The sequence below is a fragment of the Mustelus asterias genome, chromosome 18, assembly GCF_964213995.1.
Source record: "Mustelus asterias chromosome 18, sMusAst1.hap1.1, whole genome shotgun sequence".
In the NCBI taxonomy this organism is placed as follows: Eukaryota; Metazoa; Chordata; class Chondrichthyes; order Carcharhiniformes; family Triakidae; genus Mustelus; species Mustelus asterias.
Window position 1 is genome coordinate 22,850,582 of NC_135818.1, and position 12,494 is coordinate 22,863,075.

Sequence of the window (12,494 nt, forward strand, 5' to 3'; positions counted from 1 at the left end):
CAATGAAAACAGTAGCAGTTCTCCCCCGCCGCTCCCCCCCACCGCAACTCCCCAAGCCCCACGAAACTATGACAGATCAATCATGGGCTAGTTGAATGGCAGAACAAGCTCCTTTTTTTTCTGTAAATAATCCAGTGACTCTGTGGGCAAAATTTCTTCTAAAATATGAGAGTGTCACAACAGGCAGCAAATCAGCAATCCGAGAACTTACTCCACCACATTGTTTGGCCACATTGTTTGGCTGTCAATGTGCCACGGTGGCAGTTCCAAGGTGCAACTGGAGTGGGTCAAGCTGATAAAATTCAGTTCCACAGTATAAGAGTCCTCCATTCTGTTGCGTGGTTGCATTTGTCGTCAAGTTGTTGAGGCAGGTAGGAAATTTCTGAAATTGGGCATCTGGAATAAATCACTTCTTTTTGATTCCACAAAATCTGTTTGAATTTGGAGTGTGAGTGTTAAATATCGATGTTCATGGAGGTGTAATTGAAAGTACTGCAACTTTGAAAAGGTGGTGTTTTGTGAATTTTAATGGCCCAGGTTTTGTTGTCAATTTGCTGCTGCTATTTATGCACAAACCCCACATGAACGTCCAGCAAGGTTAAACTCAGAAGTCAAAATGTTGCTGACGGAGTCATGCCACTTCACTATTAACTTCTTGAACCTCTCTGTCTGGCTCCGCCTTTAATTGTATTGAGTGATATTAATTTTCTATAATGTGAATTCAAAATAAATTTGACACTGGCAGTTAAGCCATTTTAAGTTGAAGTACCCTATTGACAATAAGGTAAGTGTTAGTCAGTCAACCTCTTGGGCACAAGTCTGGAGTTTTATTCTTTCATGTTGTGGATCTGTAATTTCTGTGTAATTTCTGTGGTTTATAGTTTGTAAAGGTTATATTCAGTGGTAACGAGCAGCAGGAAAGAAGGGCCCGAGAGAATTGGATATAATCGGAAACAAAACATCTTTCAAAAGTTTAATTAAAAGGGATAAAACATGACCGGAGAGCTCCAAGCCGTGGTTTGCTCCTCTTGCTCCATGTGGCAGGCTGGGGACAGTTCCAGTCCCCTGGGTCAGCATGTGTGCAGGAAGTGTCTCCAGCTACAGCTCTTGGAAGCTCGAGTTTCAGAGCTGGAGCGGCAGCTGGAGACACTATGGAGCATCTGCGAGTCAGAGAGTATTGTGGATAACACATATCGAGAGGTGGTCACACCGCAGGCTCAGACTCCACAGGTAGGAAGGGAATGGGTGACCACCAGACAGAGCAAGAGAGATAGGCAGGTCGTGCAGGAATCTCCTGTGGCCATTCCCCTGCAAAACAGATATACCGCTTTGGATACTGTTGAGGGGCATAACCTCTCTGGGGAAAGAAGCAGCAGTCAAACTCATTGCACCATGGTTGGTTTTGTTGCAGAGGGGAGGGGTACAAAGTGTGCCAGAGCAATAGTTAGAACATAGAACATAGAACAAAGAAAAACTACAGCACAAACAGGCCCTTCGGCCCACAAGTTGAGCCGGTCATGTCACTACCTACCTAGGCCTATATATATAGGCTTACTTATAACCCTCAATCCCATTAAGTCCCATGTACTCATCCAGAAGTCTCTTAAAAGACCCGATCGCGTTTGCCTCCACCACCATTGATGGCAGCCGATTCCACTCATCCACCACCCTCTGAGTGAAAAACTTACCCCTGACATCTCCTCTGTACCTACTCCCCAGCACCTTTAACCTATGTCCTCTCGTAGCAGCCATTTCAGCCCTGGGAAAAAGCCTCCGAGAATCCACCCGATCTATACCTCTCAACATCTTGTACACCTCGATCAGGTCACCTCTCATCCTTCGTCTCTCCAAGGAGAAAAGACCGAGCTCCCTCAACCTATCCTCATAAGGCATGCCACCCAATCCAGGCAACATCCTTGTAAATCTTCTCTGCACCCTTTCAATAATTTCTACATCCTTCCTGTAATGAGGCGACCAGAACTGAGCACAGTACTCTAAGTGGGGTCTGACAGGGATCTTATAAAGCTGCATCATTATCTCCCGACTCCTAAACTCAACCCTTCAATTGAGTTATAGGGGATTCAACTGTACGGGGAATAGACAGACATTTCTGTGGTTGCAAACAAGACTCCAGGGTGGTATGTTGCCTCCCTGGTGATAGGGACAAGGATGTCTCAGAGCAGGTACAGGACATTCTGGAGGGGGAGGTTCAACAGCCAGTGGTCGTGGTACAAATCGGTACAAATGACACAGGTAAAAAAAGGGATGAGGTCCTAAAAGCAGAATACAGGGAGCTAGGAAGAAAGTTAGGAAATCGGAGCTCAAAGGTAGTGATCTCAGGATTACTACTGGTGCCACGTGTTAGTCAGAGTAGAAATGACAGGGTATATCGGATAAATACATGGCTGAAGAGATGGTGTTGGGGGAGGGTTTCAGATTCCTGGGGCATTGGGACCGGTTCTGGGAGAGATGGGACCTGTACAAATTGGACAGGTTACACCTGGGCAGGACTGGGACTGATGTCCTAGGGTCAATATTCAAAAATGGCGGTAGAGAGAAAACAGGGAATTATAAACCACTAAGCTTCACATCGATAGTGAGGACAATTCTCGAATCCATTATCAAGGACTTTATAGCAGAGCATTTAGAAAGCAGTGGCAGGATCAGACAGAGTCAGCATGGATTTATGAAGGGGAAATCATGCTTGACAAATCTGTTGGAATTCTTTGAAGATGTAACTAGTAGAGTTGACAAGGGGGAATCTTGTGGTATATTTGGACTTCCAAAAAGCGTTTGACAAAGTCCTGCACAAGAGATTATCGTGCAAGATTAAAGCGCATGGGGTTGGGGGTAGTGTATGGAGGTGGATAGAAAATTGGCTGGCAGGGAGGAAACAAAGAGTAGGAATTAATGGGTGCTTTTCACATTGGCAGGCAGTAACTAGTGGAGTGCCACAAGGATTGGTGCTGGGACCCCAGCTATTCATCATATATATTAATGATTTGGATGAGGGAACAGAATGTAACATCTCAAAGTTTGGAGATGATACCAAGTTGGGTGGGAGGGTGAACTGTGACGAGGATGCAGAGATCCTTCAGAATGATCTGTACAGGTTGGGTGAGTGGGCTAATCAATGGCAGATTTGGATAAGTGTGAGGCTATTCACTTGGGAAGCAAAAACAAGAAGGCAGATTACTACCTGAATGGCTGTAAATTGGGAGAGGGGAGTGCGCAGCGGGACCTGGGTGTCCTTGTGCACCAGTCACTGAAGGTAAGCATGCAGGTGCAGCAGGTGGTAAATAAGGTAAATGGCATGTTGGCCTTCATTGCAAGAGGTTTCGAGTACAGGAGCAGGGATGTGTTGTTTCAACTATACAGGGCCTTGATGAGGCCACACCTAGAGTATTGTGTGCAGCTTTGTCTCCTTTTCTGAGGAAGGATGTTCTTGCTCTCAACAGAGTGCAGCAAAGGTTTTCCAGGCTGATTCCGGGGATGGTGGGACTGATGTATGAGGAGACATTGACTAGGTTAGGATTGCTTTCGCTAGAGTTCAGACGACCAAAATGGTTGACGAAGGAAGGGCCGTGGATGTTGTCTATATGGACTTTAGTAAAGCATTTGACAAAGTCCCTCATGGTAGGCTAGTGAAAAAGGTTGGATCTCATGGGATAAAGGGGGAGGTGGCTAGATGGGTGGAGAACTGGCTTGGTCATAGAAGTCATGATGTGGAGATGCCGGCGTTGGACTGGGGTAAACACAGTAAGAAGTTTAACCTGGTGTTGTTAAACTTCTTACTTGGTCATAGAAGACAGAGGGTGGTAGTGGAAGGGTCTTTTTCCGGCTGGAGGCCTGTGACTAGTGGTGTACCGCAGGGCTCTGTATTGGGACCTCTGCTGTTTGTGATTTATATAAATGATCTGGAAGAAGGAGTAACTGGGGTGATCAGTAAGTTTGCGGACGACACAAAACTGGCAGGACTTGCAGATAGTGAGGAACATTGTCAGAGGCTACAGAAGGATATAGATAGGCTGGAAATTTGGGCAAGGAAATGGCAGATGGAGTTCAATCCTGATAAATGCGAAGTGATGCATTTTGGTGAGAATAATGTAGGGAGGAGCTACACGATAAATGGAAGAACCATAAAGGGTGTAGAGACGCAGAGGGACCTGGGTGTGCAAGTCCACAGATCTTTGAAGGTGACGTCACAGGTGGAGAAGGTGGTGAAGAAGGCATATGGCATGCTTGCCTTTATAGGACGGGGCATAGAGTATAAAAGTTGGGGTCTGATGTTGCAGATGTATAGAACGTTGGTTCGGCCGCATTTGGAATACTGCGTCCAGTTCTGGTCGCCACACTACCAGAAGGACGTGGAGGCTTTGGAGAGAGTACAGAGGAGGTTTACCAGGATGTTGCCTGGTATGGAGGGGCTTGGTTATGAGGAGAGATTGGGGAAACTGGGGTTGTTCTCCTTGGAAAGACGGAGGATGAGGGGAGACTTAATAGAGGTGTATAAAATTATGAAAGGCATAGATAGGGTGAACGGTGGGAAGCTTTTCCCCGGGTCGGTGGTGACGTTCACGAGGGGTCATAGGTTCAAGGTGAAGTGGGGGAGGTTTAACACAGATATCAGAAGGACATATTTTACACAGAGGGTCGTGGGGGCCTGGAATGTGTTGCCGGGCAAGGTGGTGGAGGCGGACACACTGGGAACGTTTAAGACTTATCTAGACAGCTATATGAATGGAGTGGGAATGGAGGGATACAAAAGAGTGGTCTAGTTTGGACCAGGGAGCGGCGCGGGCTAATTGTTCTTTGTTTCTCGTTTCATGGCTTCATTCTATGATCATCTTGCTGGTGCCAGTACAGAGCGAGACTGCGGATAGTTGGGAACCTGTCTCAGGGGCAGGGAATTCAGATGGTGTTCGTAAAGCAGAAGTGGAAATGAATAGGGTTGGGAAGCATTTTCCGATCAGGGCCAGTGTGATCTCCTGGACTCGTTTCGATCACCTCAGGGGGTCGGAGAGGAATTTCCCAGATTTTTTTTCCCCATATTGGCCCTGGGGTTTTCACTCTGGGTTTTCGCCTCTCCCTGGAGATCACATGGTCTGGAATGGGGGGGTGGGGGTGAGTTAATAGGTTGTGATGAACAAAGCATCGTAGCTGTGAGGGACAGCTCAGTGGATAGGATATTAGGATGTAGATAGGCTGGAAAATTGGGCGGGGATCCTGGATTCAGGATTCAATCCTGGACCGGGGAGCGGCGCGGGCTTGGAGGGCCGAAGGGCCTGTTCCTGTGCTGTATTGTTCTTTGTTCTTTGTTGTTCTTGAATGAGGGGAGATCTCACAGAGACTTATAAAATTCTAACAGGACAAGACAGGGGAGATGCAGGGAGGATATTCCCAATGGTGAGGGAGTCCAGAACCAGGGGTCACAGTCTGAGTATTCAGGGTGGACCATTTAGGACGGAGGTGAGGAGACATTTCTTCACCCAAAGAGTGGTGAGCCTGTGGAATTCATTACCACAAGAAGTGGTTGATGCCAAAACATTGAATTTATTTAAGAGGCTGCTAGATATAGCACTTGGCGTGAATGGGATCAAAGGTTATGGGGAAAAAGCAAGATTAGGCTATTGGGTTGGATGATCAGCCATGATCGTGATGAATGGCGGAGCAGGCTCGAAAGGCAAAATGGCCTCCTCCTGCTCCCTTCTTCTATGTTTCTATGTTGTTTGGATATCTATATTTAAAAAAATATTTTAACTTTATTTCTCTCTTAACCCAATATTTCCTTTCCTCTATATTTCTTTCTATACCTGACTTGACAGTGAATCCTTTCTTTTATCCTTTTTCATGGGATGGGAGCGTCTCTGGCATTTGTTGCTCATCATTAATTGCCCCTAAGAAGGTGGTGATGAGCTGCTTTCTTGAACCATTGGATCCACAGTGCTGTTCGGACGGGAAGTCTAGATTTTCCACCCAGAAGCAATGACAAAACAGCAATATATTTCCAAGTTAGGATGGTGTGTGACTCAGAAAAAGACTTGCAGGTAGTGGTGTTTCTGTATGTCTGCTGTGCTTGTCCTTCAAGATGGTAGAGGTTGCAGGTTGGAAGATGCCGTTGGTGCTTTGGCAAGTTGTTGCAGTGTATCTTATAAATGGTGCACAGTGCTACCACTGTGCATTGATGGTGAGGGGAAGTGATTGTTTAAGCGGGTGCATGGAGTGTTGGTCAAGCAGGCTGCTTTGTCTTGGATGCTATCAAGATTCTTGAGTGTTGTTGATAGCTGCACTCATCCAGACTGTCTTCGATCACACTCCTGACTTACGCCTTGTAGTCATGATGTGGAGATGCCGGCGTTGGACTGGGGTAAGCACAGTAAGAAGTCTCACAACACCAGGTTAAACCAGGTAAATAAACCTGTTGGACTTTAACCTGGTGTTGTGAGACTTCTTACTGTGCTTATGCCTTGTAGACAGGAACTGGGAAGTTAGCAGCTGGGTTTATTGCTGCAGAATTCACAGTATGACTTAAATTCCCAATGTTATCCTTGAGTATTTTATATAATAGTGCAGGAACTGACTGGATTATGCCAACAAAAAGAATTAATGGGTTAATACAATATTCAAAATGTTAGTGGAGATAATATACTTTTTATATCAGGCCTTCTTATCTTGTTGGTTTACCTTCTCAGAGTTATAGCCAGCCACAGAAAAGCTGTTGTGAAGATATGAAGGCCGTCCTCCTCCTCCTTGTCATCACCAATATTCAACAATCCCCTGCTCATGGTGTAGAAGGTGAGTGACGATTCTATCACATCTTAACGCTTTGTTTAATTTGCTTTATGAATTTAAACTGGGATACCTTAGGTAGTGATTACACTGTACAGTTCAGGTTGAATCGATGGTCTTACATTTGATCCTTTCTTAGTCTGGGTGCCCTTGTGCCCCAGAGCTCGGGAAGGACATAAATTCCAGAGTTCATGTTCCTCCAGAAATTCTCGTTGGATGTTCATTTATGTCATTGGATGAGGAGAGTATTGGCTCTCCAGAGATAATCTGTGTGGTATTCACACCTGAAGAACAATCATTTTTTCAAATTTGTTCATGGAATGTGGGCATTTCGGGCTCGGCCAGCATTTATTGCCCATCCTTGAGGGCATTTCATAGTCAACCGCATTGCTGTGGTTCTGGCATTACATGTAAGCCAGACCAGTAAGGACGGCAGATTCCCTTCACTAAAGGGCATTAATGAACTCGATGGGTTTTTACAACAATGGCTTCTGGTCATCATTAGACTTTAATTCCAGATTGTTGTTGAATTCAAATTTCACCATCTGCCATGGTGGGATTCAAACCCAAGTTCCCAGAGCATTACACTAGATTACTAATTCATGTTCCTCTAGAAATTCTCGTTGGGTGTTCATTTATATGTCATTGGATGAGGAGAGTATTGGCTCTCCAGAGATAATCTGTGTGGTATTCACACCTGAAGAACAATCATTTTTTCAAATTTGTTCATGGAATGTGGGCATTTCTGGCTCGGCCATCACTATCTTACTAATCTAGTGACAGTACTTTTATGTCACTGCGTCAGTAATGTGCCAGAGGACAAGTTGTGTCTCCGAACTGCATCACGACATAAATCTCTGCCTCGATTTTCCCTTTGTTTCATCTCTCTGGTTTTCTGGTTTTCTCTTTTTTGTCCTACTCCATCTGCACGTGTGGTTCTTTCAGTCTAGAATTTTCTCCCTTCTCTTATCCACTCCCTTTCTCCTTCGCCCTCAATACATCTGTTTCTTCCCTGCCGCACTGTGCATCGTTCTTTGTCATACGACCTCTCTCAGTCCATTTCCTCTCCCCTCTGTGTGTCCCTGGCGTCTCTTTCTTTCAAGTTCTGTGTCTCTGTCAGTATCTATTTTTTCCTCTGTTCATTTATTGTCCTGTTTATCTTGTCTCTCTATCTCGCTTTTTTTGCCTCCTTGTCTCTGTCTCCTTCCCTCTGCACCTTCATCCATTGTCTGTAGCAATGACCCTCTCTGCTCCTCTGTCCCATTGTCTGTGTCTCTCTGTAACACCCCTCGTCAATCTTGCAACATTCTTCTCTCTTTTGTTCAGTATCAACTGATACAGAATGTATCTTTTCTTTTGGTTTAAGATGAAGCTGGCATTGGAAAACCTGACATTGCAATTGTAAACGTCCTTGGCAACATTGAGGTAAAGGACAGTGGCTGCGCAGATAAACCCTGATGCGCGATTAATCCACTCGAGAGGCTAGATCGTACTCGGGAATAAAGGCTTTTATTCGCAACAAGAATAGAGCATACTGCTTAACAATACTATCCCAGACTAAGGGTCACTAGGAAGTGGCAGTGACCTTTATACGCCTATAAGAAGGCGGAGCCAAACGGAGTGTACCACAGAACAATGCTAACAGGTGGAACACCCCAACCCTAACCCTAACAGTAACAAGAGTAACATAGGTACAAGTACCCATAGTGATAACCATCTATGGTTCAGTACCCATAGTGGTAACCATCTATGGTTCACCACATTCACCCCTCCTTTAAAAACAAAGGCCGGTGGGGTAAAAATAACAATACGAACTGTCCATATGTTCACAAGTTCAGTCGTATCGGAGGTCCGCACCGTCTCTGCGACCTCCGCAGCACTGGCGCCAGTGCCGGTTCTGGTGACCGTGGTGTCCCTCTCTCCAAGGTGGTGTCCAGTGACTCCTCCAGTTCCTCACGCACCTGTGGACCTCGAGGTGGCGACAATCTCCTGGACTCAGGCAAGCTGTACATGGGAGTCAGAGGATTAAGTGGAGGTCCCGATGCTGCCTGCGCCGTGTCAGGAGGGGAGAGAATGGGCAAAGGAATCCTAACCAGGGGTGCGGGAGTGACGGGGGTTTCCAGGTCACCTGCAGGCGCCAGATCTCTGATAGAGACCGTGTCCTCTCGCCCGTCAGGATATGCTACATAGGCATATTGAGGGTTGGCGTGGAGGAGATGGACCTGTTCAACCAAAGAGTCAGACTTGCGGGCCCTAACATGCCGCCGCAGGAGGACAGGTCCTGAGTACGTCAACCAAGACGGCAGTGAGGTCCCAGAGGAAGACTTCCTAGGGAAGGTAAAGATCCACTCATGTGGGGTAGCATTGGTTGCCGTACACAGGAGGGATCGGATTGAATGGAGCGCATCAGAAAGTACCTCTTGCCAACGGAAGACTGGAAGACCCCTAGACCTTAACGCCAGTAAGACAGCCTTCCAGACTGTAGCGTTTTCTCTTTCAACCTGCCCGTTACCCCTGGGGTTGTAACTCGTAGTCCTACTTGAGGCAATTCCTTTAGAGAGCAGGTATTGCCTCAAGTCGTCGCTCATAAACGACGAACCCCTATCACTGTGGATATAACTGGAGTATCCGAACAGGGTAAAAATACTCCGCAGGGCTTTGATGACCGTGGCAGCGGACATGTCAGAACAGGGAATGGCAAAGGGGAATCGGGAGTACTCGTCAACCACGTTGAGGAAATACACATTCGATCTGTCGAAGGAAGGGGGCCCTTGAAATCGACATTCAGTCGTTCAAAAGGGCGAGTGGCCTTAATGAGGTGTGCCCTGTCAGGCCGGTAGAAGTGCGGCTTGCACTCTGCACGTACCTGGCAGCCTCGAGTTATCGACCTGACATCTTCTATGGAGTAGGGCAGATTCCGGGCCTTTACAAAATGGAGGAGCCGAGTGATCCCCGGATGGCAGAGATCATTGTAGAGGGCCTGTAGCCGGTCCTCCTGCACACTGGCACATGTTCCACGCGACAGGGCATCTGAGGGCTCATTGAGCTTCCCCGGACGGTACATGATATCATAGTTGTAGGTGGAGAGTTCGATTCTCCACCTCAAGATGTTATCATTCTTAATTTTTCCCCTTAACGTGTTGTTGAACATGAAGGCCACGGACCGCTGGTCTGCGAGCAGGGTAAATCGTTTTCCAGCCAAATAATGGCGCCAATGCTGTACGGCCTCCACAATGGCCTTAGCCTCTTTTTCCACAGAGGAGTGCCGAATTTGAGGGCCTTGGAGGGTGCGAGAGAAAAAGGCGACGGGCTTGCCCGCCTGGTTAAGTGTGGCGGCCAGGGCGAAATCAGATGCATCACTCTCCACCTGGAAGGGGATGGACTCATCGACAGCGTGCATCGTGGCTTTCGCGATGTCAGCTTTTATCCCTTCAAAGGCTAGGCGAGCCTCTGCTGTCAGGGGAAAAGAGGTAGATTTTATGAGCGGACGGGCTTTGTCCGCGTAATTGGGAACCCACTGTGCATAATACGAGAAGAAGCCTAAACATCTTCTCAGTGCTTTGATGCTAGTGGGTAGGGGAAGTTCAAGGAGGGGACGCATACGGTCTGGATCGGGGCCGATGACCCCGTTTTCCACCACATATCCGAGGATTGCTAGGCGGTGCTTGCTGAATACGCACTTCTCCCTGTTATAGGTCAGGTTCAGGAGAGACGCAGTGCGTAAAAACGTCTGGAGCTTGGCGTCGTGGTCCTGCTGGTCATGGCTGCAGATAGTGACGTTGTCCAGGTACGGGAAGGTAGCCCGTAGCCCGTTTTTGTCCACCATTCGGTCCATCTCACGCTGGAGACCCCATTAGTGACGCCGAAAGGGACTCTTAAGAAGTGGTAGAGACGGCCATCCGGCTCAAAGGCCATGTATTTTCGGTCCTCTGGGCGAATGGGGAGCTGGTGGTAGGCTGACTTCAAGTCGATGGTGGAGAACACCCGGTACTGCGCAATCTGGTTGACCATGTCAGATATGCGCGGGAGAGGATACACGTCCAGCTGCGTGTACCTATTAATGGTCTGACTATAGTCTATGACCCTCCGGGGCTTGTCTCCAGTCTTGACCACCACGACTTGTGCTCTCCATGGGCTAGTGCTAGGTTGAATGACCCCTTCCCTGAGGAGCCACTGAGCCTCAGATCGAATAAAGATCCGATCCTCAGTGCTGTAACGCCAGATTTTCAAATAAGGAAGGCGGGGTAATTTTGAGTGTCGAGAGACTGCATGTGGAGCGCGCAGGACAATTTGGAGGCTGCTGTTCTCCCACTGAAAGTGGAGGGAGTGGCCCATCGTACTGCAGGGTCACACTCTTCAGGTGGACCATAAAGTCTAGCCCCAGGAGTACCGGAGCGCAAAGCTGCGGTAACACGAGGAGCCTGAAGTTCTCGTAAACTGTGCCCCACACCGTTAAGGTTACCACACAGCTCCCAAGAACAATAGCAGATCGGGACCTCGATGCCATAGAGATTGTCTGCCTGACAGTTTGCACGCGGAGAGCGCACCGTTTCACTGTATCCGGATGGATGAAACTCTCCGTGCTCCCGCTGTCAAACAGACAATGTGTCAGGCGCCCGTTTACCTCCATGTCCATCATGGACTTGTCGAGTCTGTGAGGCTTGGCGTGGTCCGGGATGATTGACGCCACTGTTGGATCCCGAGTGTAACTGCAGGCAGCTGAGATAGTCGACGACGAGGACCCTTGCTGGTCTTCTGCGGCCGGTGTCGACCAAAATGGCAGCGCCCACGGATCGCACATGGTCGATGGCGTTGAAAACGGCGGCACCCGCAGGTCGCACGTGTCTTGCGTCGTTGTCATCAGAAATGGCGGTGCCCGTGCATCGCACGTGGTGGAAGACATCGACGAGGCCAGAGACGAGGAGACGGATCCTGGGGAGTCACACGCAGCACTGCTTGGCTTGGAAGGGGTCTTTGCTCGGCACACTTTTGCATAGTGCCCTTTCTTCCCACAAGCGGAGCAAAATACCGTCCTGGCCGGACATCTCTGACGAGGGTGCTTCGCCAATCCACAGAAATAGCACCGTGGGCCCCCTGGAGCTGCCGCAGCCATCAGGTCTGAAGTTGAGAGCATGATCGCGCAGTTCCGAGGAGCTGCCGGGTACAGTTGAGGCGGTGGCTGTACTTGCCACGATGTTCCCACGTGGTCGGTGGGGTAGGTTTCAAGACTTCTGGAGGCCGTTTCCATCGCATCGGCCAATTCTACCGTCTTGGCCATGTCCAAGTTACCTTGCTCTAGCAGCCGCAGGCGAATATAGGATGAGCCGATTCCCGCCACGAACGCATCTCGGATCAGATCGTTGGTATATTGAGTAGCCGACACCAGCTTGCAATTGCAGGCTCTGGCTAGCTGTTGAAGTTCGCGCAGGTACTGTCCCGTCATTTTGCCGGGCTGCCGCCGTCGAGTGGCTAATAGGTGACGAGCATGGATTTCGTTTGGCGGTTTATGGTACAGCTTCTTGAGTAATTCGATGGCCTCTTTGTAATCTTGGGAATCACGGATTGTTGCATACACAGTGTCGCTCACCCTTGCGTGGAGGACCCGCAATCTGTCGGCGTCGGTCTGGACTGCTATCGAGGCGTCGATGTAATCCTGGGAACACTTCAACCAATGGTCGAAAGTGTTCGACGCTCCCGCGGCACGC

The 12,494-nt window shown here is 48.4% G+C and overlaps 1 long non-coding RNA gene across 1 annotated transcript; it reads left to right on the top strand.

The window, feature by feature from the left end:
- Positions 1-239: 239 nt before the first annotated feature.
- On the top strand, positions 240-8,244 carry LOC144506811 (uncharacterized). Its single transcript, XR_013499965.1, has 3 exons — positions 240-371; positions 6,693-6,795; positions 8,156-8,244. It is a non-coding gene; the product is annotated as an uncharacterized LOC144506811 (long non-coding RNA).
- The last annotated feature ends 4,250 nt before the right edge of the window (positions 8,245-12,494 follow it).